This window comes from Scylla paramamosain, chromosome 45 (assembly GCF_035594125.1).
Source record: "Scylla paramamosain isolate STU-SP2022 chromosome 45, ASM3559412v1, whole genome shotgun sequence".
Taxonomy (NCBI): Eukaryota; Metazoa; Arthropoda; class Malacostraca; order Decapoda; family Portunidae; genus Scylla; species Scylla paramamosain.
In genome coordinates this window covers 3,000,001-3,011,034 of record NC_087195.1, presented here as the reverse complement: position 1 = coordinate 3,011,034, position 11,034 = coordinate 3,000,001, and the positions used below count along the sequence as shown (strand labels likewise).

Below are 11,034 nucleotides of genomic sequence, written 5' to 3'. Positions count from 1 at the left end.
CTCACTCTCACCATTAAAAGCTCCCCATTTCTCCCCATTTCTCTATTTTCACTTTCCCGTTCCTCATCTCCCTCCTCTTAGGCAATACTCAGCCTCCCCAACTTCCATTCATCTCCCTTTTTTTCCCCATTCTTCTCCCCCCAGTGTCTTCTTCCCCTTTTTTCCTCCCTCCCTCCCCTCCCTCAACCTCCCCCTCAGTCTGGCGGAAGAGATCAAGCCAAGGACAGAACAAGTATGAAACAAGAAACATTTATTTTTGAACCCGCCTCGCTATCTCGCATCTCAAATGGCTGTTGTTTCTCTCTCTCTCTCTCTCTCTCTCTCTCTCTCTCTCTCTCTCTCTCTCTCTCTCTCTCTCTCTCTCTCTCTCTCTGGGTACGTTGTCGATGTCTATACTTAGTTGTTTTCGTGTGTGTGTGTGTGTGTGTGTGTGTGTGTGTGTGTGTGTGTGTGTGTGTGTGTGTGTGTGTGTGTGTGTGTGTGTGTGTGTGTGTGTGTGTGTGTGTGTGTACCATTATAATAACAAGCACGAAATTTTCTCCTCATTTTCTTCTTTTTCTTTTCTCTTCTTCTTTGTCCTCCTCCTCCTCTTCTCTTCCTCTTACTTATCATCAACATTATTTTCCTCCTCCTCCTCCTCCTCTTCATCATCATCATCATCATCATCATCATCGCAATCACAATTATCATCACCTTCCTCCTATTTCTTCGTAGCATCATTATCCTCCCCTTTCCAATCACCAGCATCGTCACAATCAAAACAAGACACAAAAGTGAAATAAAAATGAAAACCACCCTAAAAACACGTGCTAAAAATAACGTTAAAGAAAGAGAACACAATAGCACTGTTTTTCTTACCCTCTCCCTCTCTCTCTCCCTCTCTCTCTCTCTTAACAGACACAGTAATTTGGTAATGCATTCAGCTCAACAAAAATACATATGAGAGAGGGTGATTTCATTGCATTTATTTTCCTGCCTATTGCATTCTTCAACAAGAGGATACAAATATGAATACACATAAGGGGGATGAGTGAATGAATCTCAATAAATGAATAATGCTAAATGTCTCGTCATTGATCTTCGCCTTGGGTCAAATTGGAGAGTATTTGTTTTATTTATTTATTTATTTTATTTATTTTTTATTCATTGGTGGGTTTTTAATGTAGGATGAGTGAGTGGATGAGTAAATGGTGAATTGATGTGTTTGTGTGAATTGTTTTGTGTGTGTTGTGCTGTTTGTTGTGTTGGTTGAGTTTGGGGTTCATTTTGTAGTAGTAGTAGTAGTAGTAGTAGTAGTAGTAGTAGTAGTAGTAGTAGTAGTAGTAGTAGTAGTAGTAGTAGTAGTAGTAGTAGTAGTAGTAGTTGTTGTTGTTGTTGTTGTTGTTGTTGTTGTTGTTATTCTTTGTCTTCCTATATTTCTCTCCTTATTACTTTCCTTCATCTCTTCTTTTCCTTTTCTTTTCTTGTTGTGGCTGTTGCTTTCCTTTCCATTCTTCTCTTCATTATTTCCATTTCTTCTCCTTCTTCTTCCTCATCATCACCATCACTACCACCATCACTACGATTATAACAAAACATTAAAAAAAAAAATAAAAATAGAACAAATAGTTACACCAAAAAAAAAAAAAAAAAGAAAAAAAAAAAAACTTGCATGCAATTTACAAAGACAAAGTTTAACATCATCAAGTTGCAAAGCCGGGACGGGATCACGACGCATCTTTCCCCCGCGCCGTGACGCAAAGTTTGATTGGCTGCGCGATCCCGGGAAGCTGGGTCATAATTGGCTGTCCCGGTATCGGCCCTGCATGCCTTGGCGGGGCCGGGGAATGTTGATGACTCGTGGCTAAAATGTTGCTGAGCTGTGGTTAATATGTCCCTGATTTGCGGCTTAAATGTTGCTGAGTTGTCGCTAAAATGTTGCTGATTTGCGGCTAAAATATTGGTGACTTGGGGCTAAAATATTGGTGACTTGGGGCTAAAATGTTGCTGACTTGTGGCTAAAATGTTGCTGACTTGTGGCTAAAAATATTGCTGACTTGTGGCTAAAAATATTGCTGACTTGTGGCTAAAAATATTGCTGACTTGAGGCTAAAATGTTGAGTTTCATATACCCTTTCATCAGTTATCTGGCTCTGTCACTCCCGGTACTGGCGCGCCTCTACATACATTACCAAGAAGTAGCATCAACTTGGACTGACTTGTGGCTAAAATATTCAACACAGTTACAGGCGGCAATTTCATCCACTCGGTCAATGGTAAATCCCCAGCATTCTCCTCTAAAGGCCCCAGCAAAGACGCCAATGTTGTGGAATATTACGAAAATCAATGAAAAACCAATTAAACAATTCACTTATACCTTTAACGAGCTGTTGATTGTTAGAGTTCCAAGAGGCGAACAGTGACGGGTGCCTCTTTCAAACAGCCTAACTATCTGCCGGAAACTGCCTCACCTGTAACACAAAGGAATGAAATACTAGCACCAATGATACACAAGAACATAAGGGAAGCTGCAAGAAGCCACCAGGATCACACGAGGCAGTCCCTGTATAACACATGCGTGGGTATACGAGTATCTATCTACCTAATCTTTTAAAGCTCCCTATTGACTCAGCCCTAACAACCTGATTACTGAGTCTGTTCCATTCATCAGCCACTCTGTTTGAGATCCAGTTTCTTCCTGTCTCTTTTGAAACACGAAAACAAAAATCAATAGGGAAAGGAGATTTATTTAATGTTCTTATTATAGTTTAAATTAGTCAGTGATTTATATCATTAGTGAACATAGACGAAGGAACACACACACACACACACACACACGCACGCACACACACACACACACACACACACACACACACACCTGTACAACATTCAGCAAGCGTGGTTACCTAACAATAAATCAACTACAGGACAGGTAAATCCCAGGTGTGTTAATTATATCAAAACTGCTTCCCTTTACTTGACTGACAATAAATAACAATGCACCAATCTCTCTCTCTCTCTCTCTCTCTCTCTCTCTCTCTCTCTCTCTCTCTCTCTCTCTCTCTCTCGTTTGATTACCAGCACACAAAGTTAAGAGGCGCTTCGTGACACAGCAGTTCGGAGTAATTTGGCAGTCCCTCAATAACAAGGTACAACATTTTCCCCAGCTTTATGTATTAGTGTGTGTGTGTGTGTGTGTGTGTGTGTGTAGGCAGGTAGGTATTATTATTCTTATTCTTATTATTATTATCATTACTACTACTACTACTACTACTACTACTACTATCACTATCATTATTTTTATCTATATTAACAAGTATCATTATTACTTTACTATTGCCTTACAAACTAATCCATACAACTAGTCAGTCAATCAGTCAGTCAGTCAGTCAGTCAGTCAGTTAGTCAATCAGCCAGCCAACGATCCTATCAGCCAACCACTCTCTCTCTCTATCTCTCTCTGACAACCTTCATCCATCAATTTATTCCCTTTTTCATATACTCTCTCTCTCTCTCTCTCTCTCTCTCTCTCTCTCTCTCTCTCTCTCTCTCTCTCTCTCTCTCTCTCTCTCTCTCGCATTACAGGTGCCAATATAGCCTGTCTAAGTGCTGCATTATGAATAAGAATGCTGTATACAGGCTTATGAATACCAATGGGAGTGTGAGTCTTGCCTATGAATAAATTTGCATGTCTAGTTTTTTTTTTTCTTTTGTTTGACCTAAAGGAGACTGACCAAGGATATAAAGGGTTAATGATGAAGACACGAGGAGGAGGAGGAGGAGGAGGAGGAGGAGGAGGAGGAGGAGGAGGAGGAGGAGGAGGAGGAGGAGTATAAACAACAACAGCAACAACAAAATGTCAAATCGTTTTTTATTTATTTATGTATTTAGTTTTTTTTTTTGGAGGGGGGAAAGACAAGATCGATTTTCAGTTGTAATAGTACTTGCTGTTTCTACTACTACTACTACTACTACTACTACTACTACTACTACTACTATAAAATGACGATGATAATAAAAGGAAAACAAACTTATATTACTATTATCACGTATTCTTCAGTAGTAGTAGTAGTAGTAGTAGTAGTAGTAGTAGTAGTAGTAGTAGTAGTAGTAGTAGTAGTAGTAGTAGTAGTAGTAGTAGTAGTAGTAGTAGTAGTATATTAAAATTATTCCCACTACCACCACCACCACCACCACCACCACCACTATCACAACAACAATACCAACAACAACAGTAAATCTATTAACGTTGTGTTGGGAGTGTTGAGGTGAAGGAAATGTCACGGCCTCACCGAAGCAAGCCAGTGTTTCCATGTATGTATCACCACTTGTGTTTCCCCACGCTGGCCTTTGAGTTGTAGTGTTTCTTGTCGCTTTGTTTTGCGAGGGGTAGTGTTCAAACATACGAGTGTCCGTGTGTATGTATGTATGTATGTATGTTAGTTTGTATACCCTGTGAATATTTGTGTGTTTGTGTTTTTTCGTGTTTTATTGTTTCTTTTTTTTTTTACTATGTGTTGCAGTGTTTCCTGGTCTGTTGTTCTGTTGTGTGGAGGGAATGACTGTGTTGTATGTTTGTATGTATGTTGTCACTTTTTTTCATGTTTTTTTTATTTATTTATTTACTTTTTTTCGTGGTTTATACTGCAGTTCCAGTTACATGTTTTTGTGTTGCAGTATTTCACCCTTCTCTTTTGTGTTCGAAAGTTGAAATGCTCCTGTATGTGTTACTTATGAAAGATCTTTGTTTTTCTACTGTGTTTCTACTCATTGTGGTGTCCTCTAAATATACTGAGTGTTGCAGTGTTTCTCCTCTTTTGTGTTGAAACGTCTGACTGCCTATGTATGTGTTACTTATGAAAGATCTTTGTTTTTTTCTTTGTTTTTTTTTGTGTTTCTACTTTTTAAGGCGTTTTTCCTTTACATGGTTTGTGTTGCAGTGTTTCTTCCTCTCTTTCGTGCTGGAACATCTGCCTGGCCTGTGTATGTGTTACTTATGCAAGGTTTCTGTTCTTCTGTTGTGTTTCTACTTTTTGTGGTGTCTCCCTCGCTTCCCTTTGTGTTGCAGTGTTTCTTCTCCTTTTTTTCTTTTTGAGTATATTGCTTTCAGCTGTGCCTTTGTGTTTCTATTCATGCTGTTACCCTTTACAAGCCTGAAAGTTGAACAAGGCAGCACATACACACACACACACACACACACACACACACACACACACACACACACACACACACACACACACATCTATATAGACAAAGATAGACAGACAGACAGACAGATAGACAGACAGACAGATAGATATAGATAAACAGATAGATAATACATATATATACTTGTAAATATATAGATAGATAAATAAATAAAAAAAATGTATAAGCTTATATTTAGGCAGATAGATAGATAAATAGATAGATTAACAGCCTGACTTACATTATTATCATTGTTGTTGTTATTGTTATTATTATTATTACTATTATTATTATTATTACATCATCACTACTACTACTACTACTACTGCTACCACCTAACCTAACCTGTCACCACCACCATTACCACCACCACCACCACTACCATCACCATTACATGAAACACAAGGGGCGGATTCATCTTCGTTTTCTGTGCGTCGTAAAGGCAGTCACAAAGAAAATGGGAGGCGGGAGGCTGGGATTCCTTGAGTTAGAATTTTATGTGCCTATAAAACCTACAGGAAGAGAAAATATTTTGTTTCTTTTGTCATTTTTATTCTCTCTCTCTCTCTCTCTCTCTCTCTCTCTCTCTCTCTCTCTCTCTCTCTCTCTCTCTCTCTCTCTCTCTCTCTTCCTTGTCAGTTTAAGTTCGTGTCGTGAAGAGTTTGGTTGGAAATGTTTTCTTTGTTTTAGTTTTTTGTTGTTGTTGCTTTGTGGTGGTGGTGGTGGTGGTGGTAGTGGTGGTACTACTACTACTACTACTACTACTACTACTACTACTACTACTACTACTACTACTACTACTACTATTACTCTTCCTCCTAATCCTAACCCCCTCCTTCTCCTCCTCTTCCACGTACTGCTTCCCCTCCTCCTCCTCCTCCTCCTCCTCCTCCTCCTCCTCCTCCTCCTACTACTACTACTACTATTACTACTACTACTACTACTACTACTACTAGCTTTTAATAAGTCATTCCTCCTCCTCTCCCCCCTCGTATCATTCCTGCTTCCCTTCCCTACCCTTCTTCCTCCCTTCCTCCTCCTCCTCCTCCTCCTCCTCCTCCTCCTTCACCTCTCACAAAGTAACACGAATAACGCATTTCCCTCCGGCTTTACAAAATGTCAGTTTGGCATTAAGTCTCGCAGACCTATTAGTGTTTTTGATGGACTGGTTAAAATAGAAAAAAAAAAGAAAAAAAAAGAAAAAAAAGAAACACTACATTCCACGTCTCTTTTGTGGTAAATGAATGAAATACAATTAGGTTTTCTGTTTTTTTTATTTCATTTTTTTTTTTTGTGGGGGTGAAGAGAGAGAGAGAGAGAGAGAGAGAGAGAGAGAGAGAGAGAGAGAGAGAGAGAGAGAGAGAGAGAGAGAATAAATACTCGCAAAAATATGTAGAAAAGAAAGGAGGAAAGACACAAAAGAAAGAAAGAAAGAAAGAAAAGAGAAAGAAAGAAACAGAGAATACCTGAATCGGAAATTTGGGAACATTTAAATCTTTTCCACGGAGAGAGAGAGAGAGAGAGAGAGAGAGAGAGAGAGAGAGAGAGAGAGAGAGAGAGAGAGAGAGAGAGAGAGAGAGAGAGAGGCATACTGTCAGCTTGTCGTCTATTCCTATTTCAAATTCACAACTCCCATTAACAAACAGAGAGTCACTTACCTGTCTATTCTGTCTACTATAATCCCCATTCAATTTAAGACTACCTACCTGTCTATTTCTGTCTATTTCACCTTTATAATCCCCATTCATTAAACTAAGACTCACCTACCTATCTATATCTATGTCATCTTTTCAATCACTCGTTCCCTTTAAGACTCAAACCTATCTATCTATTCTGTCTATTTCAACTTTATAATCCCCATTCATTTAATTAAAACTCACCTAACTATCTATTTCCGTCTATTTCACCTTCAAAAATATAAAATTGACGCCTGAACTCGAACCCAGGTTATCAAGATTGACGCGTTCAAACACTGACCACTTAGTCATTGTGTTATCTATGTGTACGGGAGCTGTACATACAAACATACAGTCCAGCTTGTATTGTTTTGTATTTTTGTATTTTTTATTTTTTTTTTTGGGTAGGGGAAAAATTGTTTATTGGTGATTCGTGTTATTAATTCTTTTATCTTTTTATCTTTTTTTATTATTAATGTTTGACTGGGATATTTTTTTTTTATTATTTTTATTTGTTTCGGTGTGTGTGTGTGTGTGTGTGTGTGTGTGTGTGTGTGTATGTGTGTTATTTAATCATCCCGTGCTTGCTCTTAACGTTATGAGTACTTATTGATGTGTGTGTGTGTGTGTGTGTGTGTGTGTGTGTGTGTGTGTGTGTGTGTGTGTGTGTGTGTGTGTGTGTGTGTGTGTGTGTGTGTGTGTGTGTGTGTGTGTTTATTAAATCACACTAATGGTACTGCAGGTAACGAATTTATTTGATTTCCAGCCTTGCCGCAAACTGAAATACAGACCACTAATAATAATAATAACAACAACAACAACAACAACAACAACAACAACAACAACAATAACAACAACAACAACGTAACCTAACCACCACCACCACCACCACAAACAACAACAACAACAACACAAGCAGCAGTAATCACAGTCATAGTAGTAGTAGTAGTAGTAGTAGTAATAGTGGTAGTAGTAGTAGTAGTAGTAGTAGTAGTAGTAGTAGTAGCACCAGCACTAGCATCAACAGAAGCCCCAGCGTAGCCATACAAGGAGAGGATCCCTGGCCAGTGTTAAGGCGCCATTACCTCTGCACCTCACGCGCCCCAGTGACACACGACTAAAAATAAATGAGGGCAGGCAAAAAATGGATGCTCTAACTTACCCCCAGCAATATCCTCTACTCTGTATGGACGCCGCGCCGTTGAGAGGTATTCTTCCGCCCTGGACTTTAAAATGGGGATGAAAGAAGAGGTGCACAACACGAAAATAAAGAGAGGGAGGCGACATATACTAGAAATAAAGCGAAAGAAAGACGACATGCTAGAAATAGGGAAAGAATGATGCATATTCATAAAAAAAAAGGAAAAAAAAAGGAAGATTAATGCTAGAAATAAAAAAGAGAATAACAAAGAATAATAGAAGAGAAAATGACACATACTAGAAATGGAAAAAGGTGGATGAAGGAAGACTTAGAAAACAATAAATAAAAAAAAGGAGAAATGAGAAAAAAAAAAGATGATAAGTGTGTATGGGAATAACAGAGAAAATGACAAAGGAGAAGAATAAAGGAGAAAATAAAACGTAAACCTAGAAACAAAAGGAAAGGAATGAAGGAAGAGATACAGAACACGGATAATAAAGGGGAGATAAAAGAGATGACACGTAGGACTGAAAATAAAGGAGGAAAATAGAATAAGGGAAACGTACCACGACATACAGAAGGAAATAAAAGACAAATGAACAAAACGAGAGAAATAAAGGCAAAAAAACAAAACAAAAAAAAGAAACTGACGAAACGCAAAGAAATAAAAGAAAATAGAAGGGAAAATTGATACACACTGCCAAATAGAGGGAAAAAACATTACAAGTACCGATAAAAATAGAGAAATTCAATATATTCGTTACAAAAATTAAGGTTTCTTGTACTAAACGTTTAAAAATAGTTTCTCTTTCTCGCTCCAAAAAAATAAATAAATAAACAAGTAAATAAAGAACGAAAATGGATAAATAAATAGATAAATAAACAAATGAATACGTAAAAAAATAAAAAGATAGATAAGTAGATTTTGATAGATACATAAATAGATACAAATAGATAGATAGATAAATAGATGAGAAATAAACAAACAGACAGATAAACAAATAGATAAATAAACAAACAAACCAGATAAACAAATAAAAAAACAAAAACATTACCCACAAAACAACCCCACTAAATAAAATTAAATAAACAAATAAACAAATAAACAAAACAAAAATAAACAAACAAGAAATATAATACGTACAAAAACCAAGACACTTTCAAAGCCATTGCAGCGAGAGGCGCCTTACTGAAAACAATGTGAGGGAAACAATGGAGGCAACAAGGTATTTACAATTTGCCGAGGAAGTCACCAGCCAGACTCCCGTTTTCTGTTGCCTTGCACGGGAGGAACTGTGTTATTTTACGTGTTTTGAGAATTATTAGGAGGTGAATTAGGAACTGAGTCGAAATACCAGAAGATCATTAAGTTAAGTAATCATTTAAGTAGATAAGGTTAGGAAATCAGGTATATCGATAAGTAAATAGGTTAATAAATAAGAAAATAAGGGGAAAAGAAGAAACGTGAATGAAGAAGTGTTTGATGAAATATGTTAAGAAAATTATTAAAGATACAAGAACAAGAAAATGAATGAATGAATGAATGAACAGACAAATAAATTAATAAATAAATGAGTGAGTAAAGTAGGTAAATAAAGTAAATGGGAAGTAAATAATGATATAACACAGTAAGTAAACAAGTAAACAAGGAAACAAACAAACAAACAAACAAATGAGTAAAGTAAGCAAGAGAGAGAGAGAGAGAGAGAGAGAGAGAGAGAGAGAGAGAGAGAGAGAGAGAGAGAGAGAGAGAGAGAGAGAGAGAGAGAGAGAGAATGCGCACAGGTAAGGCAGCGGTGGGAGAGAACCTTACAATATTAAAGGAGGAGGAGGAGGAGGAGGAGGAGGAGGAGGAGGAGGAGGAGGAGGAGGAAGGTAGACTAAGAGGAAAGGAGACTGGAACTAGGAAAGAAAGAAGGAAGGAAGGAAGGAAGGAAAAAGGGAGGAAGAAAGAAGTAAAAGAAGGAAATTTGAAGGAAGAAGAGCGGAAGGAGGGAAAGAAGAAACTCATAGAAAAAAAGGGAGAAAAGAAGGTGAAGGAAGAATAATGAAAAGAGAAAAGAAGTAAAAGAGGAATGGAACGAAGGAAGGAAGGAAGGAAGGAAGGAAGGAAGGAAGGAAGGAAGGAAGGAAGGAAGGAAGGAAGGAGAGGAGAATAAAGAATAAGAGTAACATTTTTAAGTACACGAGAAGAAATACGAACACAAATCCAAAACAAAACATAACAAACAAACAAACAAACAAACAAACAAACAAACAAATAAACACCACAATATCCCAAACTATTTCAAAGAGACGCATCACCTGAACACAACTCTATTATATATTCACAGTCTCAGTATAGATCACGCTATACATACGCAAAAATAAATAAATAAATAAATAAATAAATAAATAAATAAATAAAATAAAATAAAATAAAATAGTACATGGAAATATGAGACGTGTGTGTGTGTGTGTGTGTGTGTGTGTGTGTGTGTGTGTGTGTGTGTGTGTGTGTGTGTGTGTGTGTGTGTGTGTGTGTGTTAGCTTAATTCTATTCCAGCGGTCAATGGCGATATTATTAAGTTTACGTTAATATTTTGTAATGAATGAAATAAAATACTCTTCAATTAATTATCTGCACCAGTGATGTGTCTTTAAATGAGAGAGAGAGAGAGAGAGAGAGAGAGAGAGAGAGAGAGAGAGAGAGAGAGAGAGAGAGAGAGAGAGAGAGAGAGAGACTTCCACAACTAAGTAAAAACCACTCCACGTTATGTCAAAGTAAATCAGCTCAGTTTGACATGTGCGTGTGCTCCAGCGCGCTAAGAGGAGAGAGACCCCATCAGCTTCACGGCCACCGAGGGGACACACACACACACACACACACACACACAGTAGTAGTAGTAGTAGTAGTAGTAGTAGTATATTGACAAAACACATTACAAATAATTCCAATATAATTTCTAACTAAAAAAAAAAGATTAACAGCTGAGCGCAAACTAACCATAAGAACATAAAGAAAGATAGAAAAACACACAAAAATCTCAATACACACACACACACACACAC

General features: G+C 37.5%; 1 long non-coding RNA gene across 1 annotated transcript in view; it reads right to left on the bottom strand.

Moving 5' to 3' along the window:
- Window positions 1-400: 400 nt before the first annotated feature.
- LOC135094281 (uncharacterized) overlaps window positions 401-11,034 on the bottom strand; it is a 22,833-nt gene continuing 12,199 nt past the window's right edge. The window contains exons 2-3 of the long non-coding RNA XR_010263728.1: window positions 2,357-2,450; window positions 401-1,558 (exon numbers count right to left, since the gene is read on the bottom strand). This is a non-coding gene — a long non-coding RNA (uncharacterized LOC135094281). The remainder of the gene's footprint in view (window positions 1,559-2,356; window positions 2,451-11,034) is intronic.